Below are 17,043 nucleotides of genomic sequence, written 5' to 3'. Positions count from 1 at the left end.
GGGTCCACTCTCAGAGCACAACCAACACATGGCAGACTGCGGTAAACAGCAGCCAATGTAGAAATCACTCTTTCCTGGTTACTACAGTTCTCCTACAGTCTTTTCCTCAATTCCGGTTTATGTGAGAACATATAGTAGGGAATTATTGTACCATCTAAATCGCTGTGAATATATATTTTAATAGCAAAAAATATAGTTTTTACAGCTAGTTGGTGGATGAAAGGGAAAGTAAAATAGACTTACCACAATGTTCCAGGGAAGTATCTGTCATTCACATATGGTAGTGGCAGCCATCCTGGGGACGGTATAGGAGGGGATCGATGGAAACCCTGTGGTGTTATCATGATGTAATACTGTATATAACACAGTTACGGAAAGCTGTGCGCTTTGTCCACGACCAAAGACTGTCTTAATGAGAACGAAAGAAAAGCAATGAATTCATATGATCTGAGTGGACAGACTTTCTTTTCTAGAAACTAGATCTGAAAACCTAATGGAGGTGATGTGATCTGAGTGGACAGACTGTTTTCTAGAAACTAAGATCTGAAAACTAATGGAGGTGATGTGATCTGAGTGGACAGACTGTTTTCTAGAAACTAGATCTGAAAACCTAATGGAGGTGATGTGATCTGAGTGGACAGACTGTTTTCTCAGAAACTAGATCTGAAAACCTAATGGAGGTGATGTGATCTGAGTGGACAGACTGTTTTCTAGAAACTAGATCTGAAAACCTAATGGAGGTGATGTGATCTGAGTGGACAGACTGTTTTCTCCCAATAGGAACAAAGCTGAATAACAATATAAACACAACATGTAAAGTGCCGGTTCCATGTTTCATGAGCTGAAATAAAAGATCTCAGAAATGTTCCAAGTGCACAAAAATCTTATTTCTCTAAAATGTTTTTCACAAATGTGTTCACATCCCTGTTAGTGAGCATTTCTCCTTTGCCAAGATAATCCATCCAACTGACAGGTGTGACATATCAATAAGCTGATTAAACAGCATGATCATTACACAGGTGCACCTTGTGCTGGGGACATAAAATAGGCCACTAAAATGTGCCGTTTTGTCACACAACACAATGCCACAGGTGTCTCATGTTTTGAGAGCGCTTGCAATTGGCAAGCTGAGTGCAGGAATGTCTACCAGAGTTGTTGCCAGAGAGTGTATTGTTAATTTCTCTACCGTAAGCCACCTCCGTAATTTCTTGACATAAATTGGCAGTACGTCCAACCGGCCTCACAACCGCAGACCCACATGTATGGCGTTGTGTGGGTGGCGGTTTACTGATGTCAACGTTGTGAACAGAGTGCCCCATTACGGCGGTGGGGTTATGGTATGGGCCGGCATAAGCTACGGACAACGAACACAATTACATTTTATCCATGGCAATTTGAATGCACAGAGATACCGTGACGAGATCCTGAGGCCCATTGTCGTGCCGTTCATCCTCCACCATCACCTCATGTTTCAGCGTGATAATGCACTGCCCCATGTCTCAAGGATCTGGACACAGAAACCCAGCCTAAAACCCCAAACAGCAAGCAATGCAGATTAGAGGTCGACCGATTATGATTTTTCAATGCCGATACCGATTATTGGAGGACAAAAAAGCTGATACCGATTAATCGGCCAATTTTTTTTATTTTTTTTTATATATATTTTTTTAATCTATATATATATATCATACACACAAACACATTTTTGTAATAATGACAATTGCAACAATACTGAATGAACACTTTTATTTTAACTTAATATAATACATAAATACACACACGCACACAGCTCTGAAGTGACAATGATACTGAAGAGTCTGCTTAGGAGACAAATACTCTCAACTGTTTGAATAAAAATAGAGTTTAAGTTACCTGTGATGAATGTTGAAAACAAAAACTTTAATTTCTATATGCAGGAAATCCTATTTTAATAATGGGCATGGTAAGAATTGACAACCAAAGTGCGAGTCATAATTCCCATGACACCTTCTAGCAAAATCTGANTACATGTATATATATATATCTCTCTGTCGCTATTTAATAGTGAAAGGCTGGAGTAGTCCAGTGAATAACTAATAGATATGTGGCTGTAAAAAACCCCTGCAGAGCTGGAAAAAGATATTCATTCAGCAATACCTGTAAAATGTCCCCCCTGCTTTTGAAGACACAGTATCTCGTATGGTAATGGGATCCTAATTCTAATGTAACTGTATGTTCTCTAGGGCTGAGGTACAATATGAATGACTTTATGTGAATTAGACTAATATCTTATCAGCATTTGGTGCAGCTGTGTGTACTTTCTGTTGATTTAAAAAAGTAAATCATCTTATGGTGTTATTTTAGTTTTCCTGTCATGCGAACATAATAAATGTGTTTCACACACACACACTGTGTTTACAAAATGCCTTTTATTGCTTTTAACCTGTAAGTCTTTGATAAGAATTGAACACTTCTAATTTAACGTCCACTTTCCTCCAAGAGGGCACCAATAAACTTCATTTCTTCTTTATTTCATGCACCTTAGCTTTCACAAACTGTACACTTTATGTGTGAGTGCTGGCCGTCGTTTTCATTTCACCCTAACAGGACAACTCTATACATTTTGATACGAGTCTCAGCTCCAGTGGGAGAGAGAAAGAGGGAACGGAAGAGAGAGAAAGATAGAGAGCAGGGAAATGAAGAGATAAAAAATGTTGTGTTGAGAGAATGTGTTTCATCCATCAGGATGGTGGCAGTCTGTTCCCGGAGAGCCCTGCCTGGCCACAGCTGTAATAGACAGCTGATTAGGGAAGGGGGATGGAGAGGATGGAGGGAAGAGAAGAGATGGTGAGGAGCAGATTACTCGCCGACATGGGTGTCAGTGTGCCTAGAGCAGGTTATCTTTTTAAACCTGGGGTGCTGCAGGGGACCGCACAGTTAAGTTAGCATGCTAGCTGTTCCTATTCATTCTATAAATGGCTTCCTTGTCAAAATCTCGAACTATCCCTTTAATATGGAGGCAATTACAGTCACTGGAACTAATTACAGGTTTTTTTCTATATAGAAAAGTCTTAGGCGACACGTCTAAGTGGTACTTTTTGGCATGGAAAAACTGCTTCAGTGTCAACTTAAATGAGCAAAACCAGATAGAAAGCATGCAGAAAACATATTGAACTATTTTTTTCTTTTTTTTGTAATACTGTCTTTGAGAAATAACAATCAAATAAACAGTCAGGAAGAATCCAACATTTAAAAAAAACGAGCATTCAGAGTAGATGTTGAGCGGAGGAGCATAGCGTGAACTGCAGGAAATTATCTTTAAAACTGCAAAATTATCTCTCAGCTCCATGCCAAACAGTACAATTGCTGTAAATTTGATTCAAAACAGCAGCATTTTCTCTATGCCGCCAAGATACCTTTCTACCTAATAGAGTTTACACATCCTCTTCCAATGAACTGTAGGGAGGTCAAAGTAATGGAACTGTCTACCAAATCTACTCATTTTAAAATGTTGATTATTTCTACTTGCCATTATCATTCACCTGATGATAAGACAAGACGTGATTTCTTTGTTGTAACAGGTGATGGGTCGCCTGCTTACCTGGGTGGGAGACCCTGGGCAAGTAAAGTTTGAAAACAACTGGCCTAGGGGCCCTGGCAGGATCCTTAGTTTTCACTAAGAGCTGACTTCTCTAACTTGAATGTGCACACGGTGCACCTGCTACACCTACCGCATCTATACTGCTCTGCATTATACCTTGAACTATGGAGACTGGGCCAGGTTTATAGCTTACGCCTGCCACACTGACTGTCGTAGCCTAAAACATAGAATACTAGTCCCCTGTCGTAGCCTGGAACATAGAATACTAGTCCCCTGTCGTAGCTGCGAACATAGATACTAGTCACTGTAGTAGCCTGGAACATAGAGAATTACTAGTCCCCTGTCATAGCCTGGAACATAGAAATACTATATCCCCTGTCGTAGCCTGGAACATTAGAATACTATTCCCCTGTCGCAGCCTGAACGTAGAATACTAGTCCCCTGTCGTTAGCCTGGAACGTAGGATACTAGTCCTCTGTCGGAGCCTGGATCGTAGAATACTAGTCCCCTGTCGTAGCCTGGAACATAGAACACTAGTCCCCTGTCATAACCTGGAACATAGAACACTAGTCCCCTGTCGTAGCCTAAAAACATAGAATACCAGTCGACCTGTCGTAGCCTGGAACATAGAATAATAGTCCCCTGTCGTAGCCCTGGACATAGAATACTAGTCCCCTGTCGTAGCCAAAACATAGATACCATCGCCGTCGTAGCCTGGAACATAGAATACTAGTCCCCGTCATAGCCTGACATAGAAACTATCCCTGTCTAACTAGGAACACTGAACACTAGTCCCCTGTCGTACTAGCCTAAAACATAGAACCACTAGTCCCCTGTCGTAGCCTGGAACATAGAATCAATTCAATCAATTTTTTATTTATATAGCCCTTCGTACATCAGCTAATATCTCGAAGTGCTGTACAGACACCCAGCCTAAAACCCCAAACAGCTAGTAATGCAGGTGTAGAAGCACGGTGGGCTAGGAAAAACTCCTAGAAAAGGCCAAAAACCTAGGGAAGAAACCTAAGAGGAACCAGGCTATGAGGGGTGGCCATCCTCTTCTGGCTGTGCCGGGTGGGAGATTATAACAGAACTATGCCAAGATGTTCAAAAATGTTCATAAGTGACAAGCATGGTCAAATAATAATCATGAATAATTTTCAGTTGGCTTTTCATAGCCGATCATCAAGAGTTGAAAACAACAGTCTGGGACAGGTGGCGGTTCCATAAGCGCAGGCAGACAGCTGAAACTGGAAATAGCCAGCAAGGCCAGGCGGACTGCGGGACAGCAAGGAGTCACCACGGGCGGCAGTCCCGACGCATGGCCTAGGGCCCAGGTCCTCCGAGAGAAAGAAAGAGAAGAAGGAGAAAATTAGAGAGAGCCAAGATTTCAAAATGTTCATAAATGACAAGCATGCGGTCAAATAATAATCAGGAATAAATCTCAGTTGGCTTTTCATAGCCGATCATTAAGAGTTGAAAACATCAGGTCTGGGACAGGTAGGGTTCCATAACCGCAGGCAGAACAGTTGAAACTGGAAATAGCATCAAGGCCAGGCGGACTGGGGACAGCAAGGAGTCACCACGGCCGGTAGTCCGACGTATGTGTCCTAGGGCTCAGGTCCTCCGAGAGAAGAAAGAGAGAAGGAGAAAAATTTAGAGAGAGCCAAGATTTTCAAAATGTTCATAAATGACAAGCATGGTCAAATAATAATCAGGAATAAATCTCAGTTGGCTTTTCATAGCGATCATTAAAAGTTGAAACAGCAGGTCTGGGACAGGTAGGGGTTCCGTAACCGCAGCAGAACAGTTGAAACTGGAATAGCAGCAAGGCCAGGCGGACTGGGGACAGCAAGGTGTCATCATGCCCGGTAGTCCTGACATATGGTCCTAGGGCTCAGAGTTTTCAGCAGAGAAGAGAGAACGAGAGATTAGAGAGAGCATACTTAAAATTCACCCAGGACACTGGGATAAGACAGGAGAAGTACTCCAGGTAACCAACTGACCCTACGCCCCCGACACATAAACTACTGCAGCATAAATACTGGAGGCTGAGACAGGAGCGGTCAGGAGACACTGTGGCCCCATCCACAGAAACCCCCGGACAGGGCCAAACAGGAAGGATATAACCCCACCCACTTTGCCAAAGCACAGCCCCGCACCACTAGAGGGAAATCCTCAACCACCAACTTACAACCTGAGACAAGCGAGTATAGCCCACAAAGGAACACTAGTCCCCTGTCGTAGCCTGGAACATAGAACACTAGTCCCCTTGCATAGCCTGGAACATAGAACACTAGTCCCCTGTCGTAGCCTGGAACATTAGAACACTAGTCCCCTGTCGTAGCCTGGAACGTAGAATATATCCCCTGTCTAGCCTGGAAATAGAATAATAGTCCCCTGTCATAGCCTGGAACATAGGAATAATAGTCCCCTGTCGTAGCCTGGAACATAGAATAATAGTCCCTGTCATAGCCTGGAACATAGAATATAGTCCCCTGTCGTAGCTTCGAACATATGAATAATAGTCCCTGTCAAAGCCGGAACATAGAACACTATCCCCTGTCGTAGCCTGGAACATAGAATAATAGTCCCCTGTCATAGCCTGGAACATAGAATACTAGTCCCCTGTCGTAGCCTGGAACATAAAAATAGTCCCCTGTCATAGCCTGGAACATAGAATACTAGTCCCCTGTCGTAGCCTGGAACATAGAATAATAGTCCCCTGTCATAGCCTGGAACATAGAATAATAGTCCCCTGTCATAGCCTGGAACATAGAATAATAGTCCCCTGTCGTAGCCTGGAACATAGAATAATAGTCCCCTGTCATAGCCTGGAACATAGAATACTAGTCCCCTGTCGTGCCTGGAACATAGAAACAGTCCCCTGTCGTAGCCTGCGAACATAGACACTAGTCCCCTGTCGATAGCCTGGAACATAGAACACTAGTCCCCTGTCATAGCCTGGAACAATAGAATACTAGTCCCCTGTCGTAGCCTGGAACATAGAATACTAGTCCCCTGTCGTAGCCTGGAACATAGAATACTAGTCCCCTGTCGTAGCCTGGAACATAGAATACTAGTCCCCTGTCGTAGCCTGGATCGTAGAATACTAGTCCCCTGTCGAGCCTGGAACATAGAATACTAGTCGCCCTGTCGCTAGCCTGGAACATAGAATACTAGTCCCCTGTCGTAGCCTGGAACATAGAATACTAGTCCCCTGTCGTAGCCTGGACGTAGAATACTATCCCTGTCGTAGCCTGGAACATAGGAATACTAGTCCCCTTCGTAGCCTGGAACATAGAACACTAGTCCCCTGTCGTAGCCTGGAACATAGAACACTAGTCCCCTGTCGTAGCCTGGAACATAGAAACACTAGTCCCCTGTCGTAGCCTGGAACATAGAACACTAGTCCCCTGTCGTAGCCTGGAACATAAACACTAGTCCCCTGTCGTAGCTGGAACATAGAACACTAGCCACTGTCGTAGCCTGGAACATAGAACACTAGTCCCCTGTCATAACCTGGAACATAGAACACTAGTCCCCTGGTCAAAGCCTGGAACATAGAACACTAGTCCCCTGTCAAAGCCTGGAACATAGAATACTAGTCCCCTATCATAACCTGGAACATATAGAATACTAGTCCCCTGTCGTAGCCTGGAACATAGAACACTAGGTCCACTGTCGTTAGCCTGGAACATAGAACACTAGTCCCCTGTCATAACCTGGAACATAGAACCACTTAGTCCCCTGTCAAAAGCCTGGAACATAGAACACTAGTCCCCTGTCAAAGCCTGGAACACTAGAACCACTGTCCGCCTGCTCATAAACCTGGAACATAGAACACTAGTCCCCTGTCGTAGCCTGGAACATAGAACACTAGTCCCCTGTCAAAGCCTGGAACATAGAATACTAGTCCCCTATCGTAGCCTGGAACGTAGAATACTAGTCCCCTGTCGAAGCCACCAGGAAGGCAATATAGATCACGCATATTACCCACATTGCTTTGGAGGATATTAGGAGCCAAACACTGTGTTTAGTGGGTGTATTTGCTTTGTGGGAATTTGTGAACGTGTTTTTTCTCTTTTTTTCTGTCACAAAGGTTTGGGTTGCTTTGATGTTAGGGAGTGTTCCGATTGGCAAGTTAGAGGTAAGAAAGGAAAGGAAGAATGAAAAAGAAGACTAGGTGAAACCTTATTTGATGCCTCATATCAAAGGAGGTCACTTAGAGCTAGAGGGGAAATGGACACTATGATTAGGATTCACAACATACAGTTGTATTGTGTGCAGCCTGGCTGACAGCAGTGGAATCAATCTATAGCAAGAGGACTTCTGATATCTCCTGAAGTGATCATTTGTACTTAATCTGTTGTTGTCTAGTACTGTCTTTTTGCTAGCTATGGCCATCTACTTTATGTGCGGTCTGTCTTCCAGTGGCCTACTTAGTGTGTGAACTGCTGACTACTCATAATTTGCAGTGGATTCTTCACACATCAACCACGATTATGGGGCAGGACAATTTGTGACTGATGTGGTTTTGATAATCAGAGTTTTGTATTGGAGAGGGAGTGGTTTCTCCTCTCCTACATGATCAGAAAGTATTACCGGAAGGTGTGCTCTTCACCTCAGCAAGGTAATTAACAACTAGTGTTCGTACTTCAAACTCCCCTGGTTTCTTAGCGGCAGCTGTAAGCGGCGGTCGTGTCATTGGCGGTCTCGTTGCCGAAAACAAAGACTGTCGGCAAAACAAAAACTGTTCTGACTAATTGTTCCTTGGAGTAATTCGAGGAAGGAAAGAGAGGGAGACTCCACTCTCTCACTTCAGCATCTTACCTCGTTATTTTCATATTGCTCTTTTTGCAGCTTTGTCAACTATGTGTGTGTTTTCTATACCTGTTCACCCTTCTCCATGTAGGCTTTACAGATGCTCCCCACCCATTGGCTGCAACCCTTCTAATTTAGGGTACCTGTGCGCACAACCCATGTGGAATTCCTGGTCTCCGGCATTGTTTGGAACAGCCTATCTGCGGTCAAGAATGCCAAGTTCATCTCAGCCTATGCTGCCCTTCAGACCGTAGACTTGTTGGCCGTGACGGAGACATGGATCACCCCAGAGAACACTGCTACTCCAACTGCACTCTCTTCATCAAACTACATGTTCTCTCATAGTCTGAGAGCATCTGGTCGTCGCAGTGGTGGCACAGGGTACTTATTTCTCATACGTGGAGATTGTATTTCTTCTTCTTCACTCACCTGTCCATCTCCTCATTTGAATTCCATGCTGTCACTTTCACTTGTCAACTGAAGCTTAACATTGCTGTCATCTATCGCTCACCAGTTGCCCTTAGAGTTCCTCAATGAGCTTGACAACTTGATAAGCTAATTTCCTGACGATGGCGCACTGCCCATCGTACTGGGCGACTTCAACCTCCCAGCATCTGACTTTGATTCATTTCTTTACACCTCTTTCTTTTCCCTCCCTGCCCCTTTTAACTTCACACTTTCCCAGTCCCCTCCCACTCACAAGGCAGGATATATGCTTGACCTCATCTTTACTAAAGGCTGTTCGTCTTCTGATCTCACTGCAATCCCCCTCCCAGTCCCACTCATCCCAGTCAAACTTCTCTCTCTGTCCTGGCATGCCAATTGTGGAACCAGCTTCCCTCTGAAGCGAGGACATTAAAGTCCTTGCCCATCTTCCGAAAACATCTGAAACACAAAAAAACCTTCAAATAGTATATTAAATAATCCCACAACACCCCACCTCCCCCCAAAGAAAATGACCTCGCCTTTCCAACAATCACACACATTTCTAACAATCACACACCTTTCTAACAATCACACTCCTCCTTACTAGCTCTGACATTGCTGATAGCTACTTTATGGAGGAAAAATGTACTTACTACGACTGAGATATGTGGTTGTCCCACCTAGCTATCTTAAGATGTGTGCACAAAATGTAAGTCACTGTCACGGATCCCTCCAGAACTTTCATTACACACACCTGTCCCACATTTCCACGGATTAGCCCTTGTATAAGTGTGCCCTTTGGTTTCCTTTGGGCCGTCGATTACTGTTACAATGTCCGTTGGACGTGTGAGTACCTGTGCTGTATTGTTTTGGCTTTCGTGCCGCTTGTATTGCGCAGATGATTACGTTTTTTTACCCATGTGGAATCATTGTGTGCGTGTATGTTGTGGGTCTCGTCCCGTGTATTTATTTGAGGTACTCCTGTTTTGGGTTTTAACCCTGTGTTTTGTATACGTGTTTGTCTGGTTTTCGTCCCCGTGCCTTTACATGGCACGCTGTAATTTGGGTCAATAACAACCCATTCCTGCGCCTGTCTCCCGATCCCTTTATACCAACGTGACATTCGCTCTGGATAAGATCGTCTGCTAAATGACTAAAATGTAAATAAGTAGAGGGTTTAGGAAAGTGTGGAATGGGATTTTTTTTTTTACTTGCAGTGGATAGGATTTGTTTATTTGCTGTGGATAGGGTTTGTTTACTTGCTGTGGATAGGGTTTGTTTACTTGCAGTGGATTGGGTTTGTTTACTTGCAGTGGATAGGGTTTGTTTANTTTATTTGCTGTGGATAGGGTTTGTTTACTTGCAGTGGATTGGGTTTGTTTACTTGCAGTGGATAGGGTTTGTTTACTTGCAGTGGTCAGGGTTTGTTTACTTGCAGTGGATAGGGTTTCTTTACTTGCAGTGGATAGGGTTTGAATATTTTCAGTGAATAGGGTTTGTTTACTTGCAGTGGATAGAGTGTGTTTACTTGCAGTGGATAGGGTTTGTTTACTTGCAGTGAATATGGTTTGTTTACTTGCAGTGGATAGGGTTTGTTTACTTGCAGTGTATAGGGTTTGTTTGCTTGCAGTGGATAGAGTTTGTTTATTTGCAGTGGATAGGGTTTGTTTACTTGCAGTGAATATGGTTTGTTTACTTGCAGTGGATAGGATTTGTTTACTTGCAGTGTATACAGTTTGTTTGCTTGCAGTGGATAGGGTTTGTTTATTTGCAGTGGATAGGGTTTGTTTACTTGCAGTGGATAGCGTTTGTTTACTTGCAGTGGATAGAGTTTGTTTATTTGCAGTGGATAGGGTTTGTTTGCTTGCAGTGGATAGAGTTTGTTTACTTGCAGTGGATAAAGAGTTTGTTTATTTTCAGTAGATAGTGTTTGTTACTGCGTGGATAGCAGGTTTGTATTACTTGGCAGTGTGATATGGTTTGTTTGCTTGCAGTGGATAGGGTTTGTTTGCAGATAGGGTGCTATTATTTGTGGATAGGGTTTGTTTATTTGCATGGATAGGTTATATATTGCGCTGGATGAGGTTTGTTTACTTGCAACGTGGAATTGGGTTTGTTTAGCTTGCAGTGAATAGTGTTTGTTTACTTGCAGTGGATAGGGTTTGTTTGCTTGCAGTGGATAGAGTTTGTTTACTTGCAGTGGATAGAGTTTGTTTACTTGCAGTGTATAGGGTTTGTTTGCTTGCAGTGGATAGAGTTTGTTTACTGGTCCACTCATTGTGTGTGTTCGGTTCTATCTTGCACATTTTTCCTTTGTTGATATTGCTGCCAGACTTCTATGTAGAGTCATCGAAGGCAAAAACAAAACCGGGCCACTCGAGTAGAAGTACAACTAATCTGTACCATGATATAGGGTGGTGCAGGCACACACACATACACACGCCACAGGCAAAACACACACCCGAGTACCCGTGCACGTACTTATGCACGCACGCATGCACGCAAACATGCACACTCTCTCTCTGAGCCAAAGTGAGCTGCTTTGAAAGGCAGCAGAGTCTGAAACAATTGAGAGAAACAATTAATTCTCAACCAATCTTCCTTTTTTGTGTGTGAGTATTTAGCACACAGCTATACTGTACCTGTAGGGTTAGGGTTGTAACTGTACCATTCAATAGAGAAGACATAATGTGCTTTTCTGCCCATTGATTCGCTCTCTGAATGCAGCCATTGTCATCTCCTAAGGGAAATGGACTTGGCGTTCCTTTCCTCCTGTCCTTACGTCACAGCTCTTGATATAATCCTTAGACAAAAAAACACTTTACATTTGACATTGTCCTTTGTTGCGATGCCCACGTGCTGCACGGTTTAAATAGGCTCTCAATGTATGTGACAGAATGAGATACCACACATTGATTTCTTTTATACAATGAATGCGTACATTATAAAATAGAATTAACATTAATAGATCACTATCTTCCACACTGTCCAGTGTTCCAATCACTGCGGCATGTATGAGTAAATGCCATGGCCTTCCTTGATCCTACTAGTAGACTGCCTGGTGCGTTATGACACTCAACAGTTCCTTTTATGACATTGTGTAATGCCAAAAAAAGTGTACTTTTCTCTCATGTTCGTAAGATACGGGAGGCCTTAACTTTGTAAGGGTTGCAGTTGCTTGCTTAGCTCACAGAGGATTAGGTTGAGTGTGCTCTTAGTACACGGAGCTTGAGTTTGTGCCTGACCTAGAGAGAGTTAGGTTGTGCGAGTTGTATGACTAGAGCGAGGAGTTTCCTCACTCTCTTTACGTAGGGTTCGAGTTTCGTGCTCTCTTCGCTTCTTTCTCTATCAGCACTCTCGTTCTCATATGGCGTTTTGAGTTGTGCGTGTTTCTTCAGTTACCAGTAGCGCTGTCTTAGGCGTCTCGAGTTTTCGTGTGTGGCTCGTTCTGCTACAGAGGGCGTTCATTGCGTATGTGCAGTTGTGCTGTGTTTTTCATCATGATCTGTGTTAGTTCTGAGTTGTTGTGTTCTTTACAGACTCTGCGTGTCGTTCTTCTAGTCGTTTGATTCTTGTGCTGTGTCTAGCTCTACTAGCAGTGGTTAGCGGTTGAGTTGCCTTCGCTCTCTCCTTCTCCTGTGGTTCTTCTGCTTCCAGTCGACTCTTCGTCAAACAATATAAGAGCTTTGGCAGTTTCGTTTAGAGGGGAGATTATGAAAGAAAGTTGGTTTCTAATATACGAGAGTGTGGTTAGGTTGTGTTGTTGTATTCTTCTAGTCATCCGGTGCACAAGGTACAGTGGTGGAGAAGGGGGTGTGCGCTAGTGTCCTATGTGACCTAGTACAAAGACCCACACCGTTAGATGTGGGTCCTACTAGCCGCGAGAGCCAGATAATATGCAGTACCGAGAAGGTCCCATAGGCTAGCATCCAAGATTTCACAAATCAGTGCTGTTATGCTTTATCCTAGCCGTTATCAGAGCGGGGCATCCTCCACAACAGTGCCAACGACGCACACAGACAGACACACACACGCCCAGAGTCAACAGACCGGTTTAGCTGGTTGTGTATGTTTAGCGGTTTAATACAATGTCATTTGGACTCAGGATCTCATTAGCAACCCAGAAATCCCACAAGCCTTTTATCAAATGAGAGAGAAGAAGACCAGAAAGAAAATCTGACACCCGCTACAACAGCCATTTCCCTTAAGACTCGTACCCATATACTGCTAGTTTCACACACAGGACTGAGATCGAATTACCAGACGATCAACCAGACGGATATATGGTCTCTATATAAAACGCGAGACTTGATGCATGTCCTCCTTCAGGAATTCGGATACCAAGTGTTCGCGATTACCATAGCCCGTGTACAACACCGTAACCCTGTGAACCAAACCAGCTGAACCAGTAATAGCGGATACCAGACGCTGATGAGCCTAGGACGCAGAATATATCCCACCCACAAACAGAAAGGAGAAAATCCAGAACTGGTGAGATACACAGATTTAGAACGTGTGGCCTCTATTACCAGAACGAGAGCCTTTCCAACTAGGCCTACGCCTTGCAGATTAACCAGCGAGAGCGGCTCCAATCTACCAGGCGTCAACAGACCGATACCAGAGAACGGGGTGGCAGTGGTTGTATGACAGACGATGCTAGCCAGACAAGCGGCGGATACTTCAGGCGATAACGAGACGATTACGCGATTGACGCACGATACAGACGGGTTGACGCGGGATGTGGTGAGCTATTCAGAGTGGCCAGGGCTGACAAATGGTGGCCCGAGGACAGAATAGTGAACAGTGGAGGGGTGAACAGAGAGTTTACAGGACCCACCATGGAAATGCCCATCCAGCAACAGACTTTCCCCCCCACGGCATGTTATAGGATCTTAATTTAATTCCTATTACGCAAACACTTTTCATCCCGATACCTCAAATTTTTTACTCCTGCCCAACCCTGCCCCAGCGCAGCAACGTGAATCGTTCGCTCCTTTTTACACTTGCCCCAGTAGACGCCCGTAGCTTTGACTGCCAATTATCCATCAAACAACATTGACCTTAACTTAATCGATATCATTAGATTATGAAGCCTCATTGACTCACTGGCCTATCCACCAAGAGCTTAGCATGCAACCATATGATATAACGAGTTAAGTAGTTAAGTGCAATTATTTATTTGTCCACAATATTTTTATCCTGAGAGAAGCATTCCGCAGAAAGCTGACACACACAACGATGTCGGATGTTCGACCAGTACACCAACCAAACTCGCGCAGTCACACCACAGCACAAAAGCTCATAGAACTAAACCACACGGCCCACTGACAAGCTACCACTAGTCCACCAAGCGGAGGAACAGCACAGCTACTTTTGCATTAAGCCACTGTGACTGACGATCTATTACCGAAAACCACAAGAGAACGCCAGCCTTTAGTATCCACACGAGCCACAGCGCAAGCACTTAGAATACCCCCACAGGACCGCACCTATTCGGCCAAATAACCACGAGGACCGCAGCTTAATTAGCGAATAACCACCCCAGGACCGCCAGCATTGCCGACATTAGGCCACACAGAGACGCGCGCAAAGACACCAGAAATACCACCCTTAACAGGACTCGCTCAGCCTTGGCGCATATGAGCCTAACCACAAGAAACCCCCGCCAGCTATTGTGACTACCACTGACCACCAGGGTAACCGACAAGCTAACACTTAGGTCAACTAGGTCACAAGAGGGACAGCACGCTCCTTGATAAACCACACAGCAAGACCCGACCGAGCCTAATGAATAACCACAGAGAAAACTTACAGCCGCTATATAACCTAACAGGACCCCGTGGGCGAGCTTTAGGGCAAAATAACAACCCACCAGTGAACGTGCCCACTGGCAAGTCAGACATCCCTATGACCAGGACCACAGTTACCCCACCCGCACAACTTTCGATAGAAACCCACAAACCACAAGGACAGGTGATCACGACGAGCGTATATAGATAACGACAAACCAAAACGGGCAGACTCGCCAACCGTGCATTGAGTACCAAACAAGAACCATGCAGCCTCTCGATGGATACCCACCGGCAACGCCAAATACAGCTATAATACCAGATACCATGCCCGAGCGTCAACGCAAACTTATACATGAACCACACACACTAGCGCGTACCGCAGCCTCCATTTGCGAATACCAAGGTCAAATGACCCGACAGATTATTGACTACCCACAGGGACTAGCAGCCCTTTCCGATCACCAACTAGCCAAACTGCAACTTTGTAAATACACCACCCACCGCGCACCGCAGCTATATTCATCTGCAATACACTAACAAAGCAAAACGACCCCTAATCGCGACTTGGCCAGAAAACCAAAATAGCAAGTCAAAACTAGTCTCGCTCTGAGCCATGCTGAATGGTTATCTCAGAATTACATAGGGTCGATTTCCAACACCCCTAAGTTCGAAATGAATGATATATAACCCTATCTTCCTGTGCACCATATCATTTTCACATGTCCAACTTAATAGAAGTGAACAGTACAAAAGGTAAACTACAGAGTTTTCAACCACATCAACATATTCCTATACTGCAAGGTAAAACAAACCCCATCCACTGCAAATACAACAAAAACCTATCCACTGCAAGCAACCCAACCTATACACAATGCAAGAATACAAACCCCTACTCCACTGCAATAAACAACATATTCACTCAAGTAAACAAACCCTATCCACTGCAAGAAACACACTCTATCCACTGCAAGAAACAACTATTCACGAAAATATTCAACCCTCACTCCACTGCCAAGTAAAAAACCCATCCACTGATAAACAAACCCCGACCATCAAGTAAACAAACCCCTATCCACTGCAAGGAAACCAAAACCCAATCCACTCAATAAACAAACCCTACCACAGCACAATAAATAAACCCTATTCCACCTCAAAAAACAAAACCCTATCCACACAAATAAATAAACCCTATCCACTGCAATAATACAAACCCTAGTCCACTGCAAGCTAAACAAAACCACCACTCAATAAACAAACCCAATCCACAGCAAGATAAAACCAACTCATAACCCAGCCACCAGCAATATAAACAATCCTATCCACTGCAATGTAAAAAAAAAAACTTTTCCCATCCACACTTCTAAAACCCTCTACTTATTTTACATTTACATTTACACGACATCTTATCCAGATCGAATTCACTTGGCTATAAAGGATCGGGGACAAGCGCGAAATGTGGTTGTATTACCCAAAATACACTGCCATCTAAAGCACTGGGACGAACCAGACAACACGAACAAAACAAGGGGTTAAAACCCAAAAAACAGGAGACCCTAATAAATACACGGTACGAACCCACAACTACACCACACAATACTTCCACATGGGAAAAATACAATCATCTGCGGCCAATTAAACGCACGAAAGCCCAAAACAATACAGCACACGTAACTCACACGTCCAACACATAACACTAATCGCCCCAAAAGGAAAACAAAAAGGCACACTTATACAAGGCGCTAATCCGTGAAATGTGGAATAACAGTGTGCTGTAATGAAAGTTCTGGAGGATCCGTGACATGACATTACAGTTTGTGCACACATCTTAAAAGCTATCAACAACAAAATCCAGTCTATAAGTATTTTCCTCCATAAAGTATGCTATCAAGCAATGTCAAGCTATAAGGCAGGAAGTGTGATTTAGAAAGGTGTTATTGTTAAAATGTAATTGTTGAAGCGGTCATCTTTAGAGATGGGATTTTACTTTATCATTAAGGTTTTGTTTCAGAGTTTTCGGAAGCATGGCAAAGGGACTTTAATGCCCCTTCAGAGGAACTGGTTCCACAAATTGCATTCCAGACAGAGAGAGAATGGACTAGATGGACTGGATGGGATTGCAGTGAATCAGAATAACGAACAGCCTTTAGTAAAATAGGTCAACATAATCATGCCTTGTGGACTTCAAGACTGGAAAGGTAAGTTAAAAGGGCAGGGAGAAAAGAAAATGTGTATAAAAGAAATAATCAAATCAATCTGAGTAAGTCGCCCATACAATGACAGTGCGCCACTCAGGAAATTAAGGTCTTACAATGTCAATCATTGAACTCTAAGCAACTGCTAGATGAAATAAATATGAACAGCAATAGAAACATATCAATACAATAGTATAAATTTATCACATAAATTCAGAATACTCGTGAT

At 43.7% G+C, this 17,043-nt stretch overlaps 1 long non-coding RNA gene across 1 annotated transcript; it reads left to right on the top strand.

Moving 5' to 3' along the window:
- Positions 1-14: 14 nt before the first annotated feature.
- Positions 15-867, top strand: LOC112074809 (uncharacterized). The gene is made up of 2 exons (XR_002894845.2): positions 15-499; positions 560-867. It is a non-coding gene; the product is annotated as an uncharacterized lncRNA (long non-coding RNA).
- Positions 868-17,043: the final 16,176 nt, after the last annotated feature.

This window comes from Salvelinus sp. IW2-2015, unplaced genomic scaffold (assembly GCF_002910315.2).
Source record: "Salvelinus sp. IW2-2015 unplaced genomic scaffold, ASM291031v2 Un_scaffold2825, whole genome shotgun sequence".
NCBI classification, from domain to species: Eukaryota; Metazoa; Chordata; class Actinopteri; order Salmoniformes; family Salmonidae; genus Salvelinus; species Salvelinus sp. IW2-2015.
Note: the sequence above shows the minus strand (reverse complement) of the source record. Positions and strands in the feature narration are given on the sequence as shown.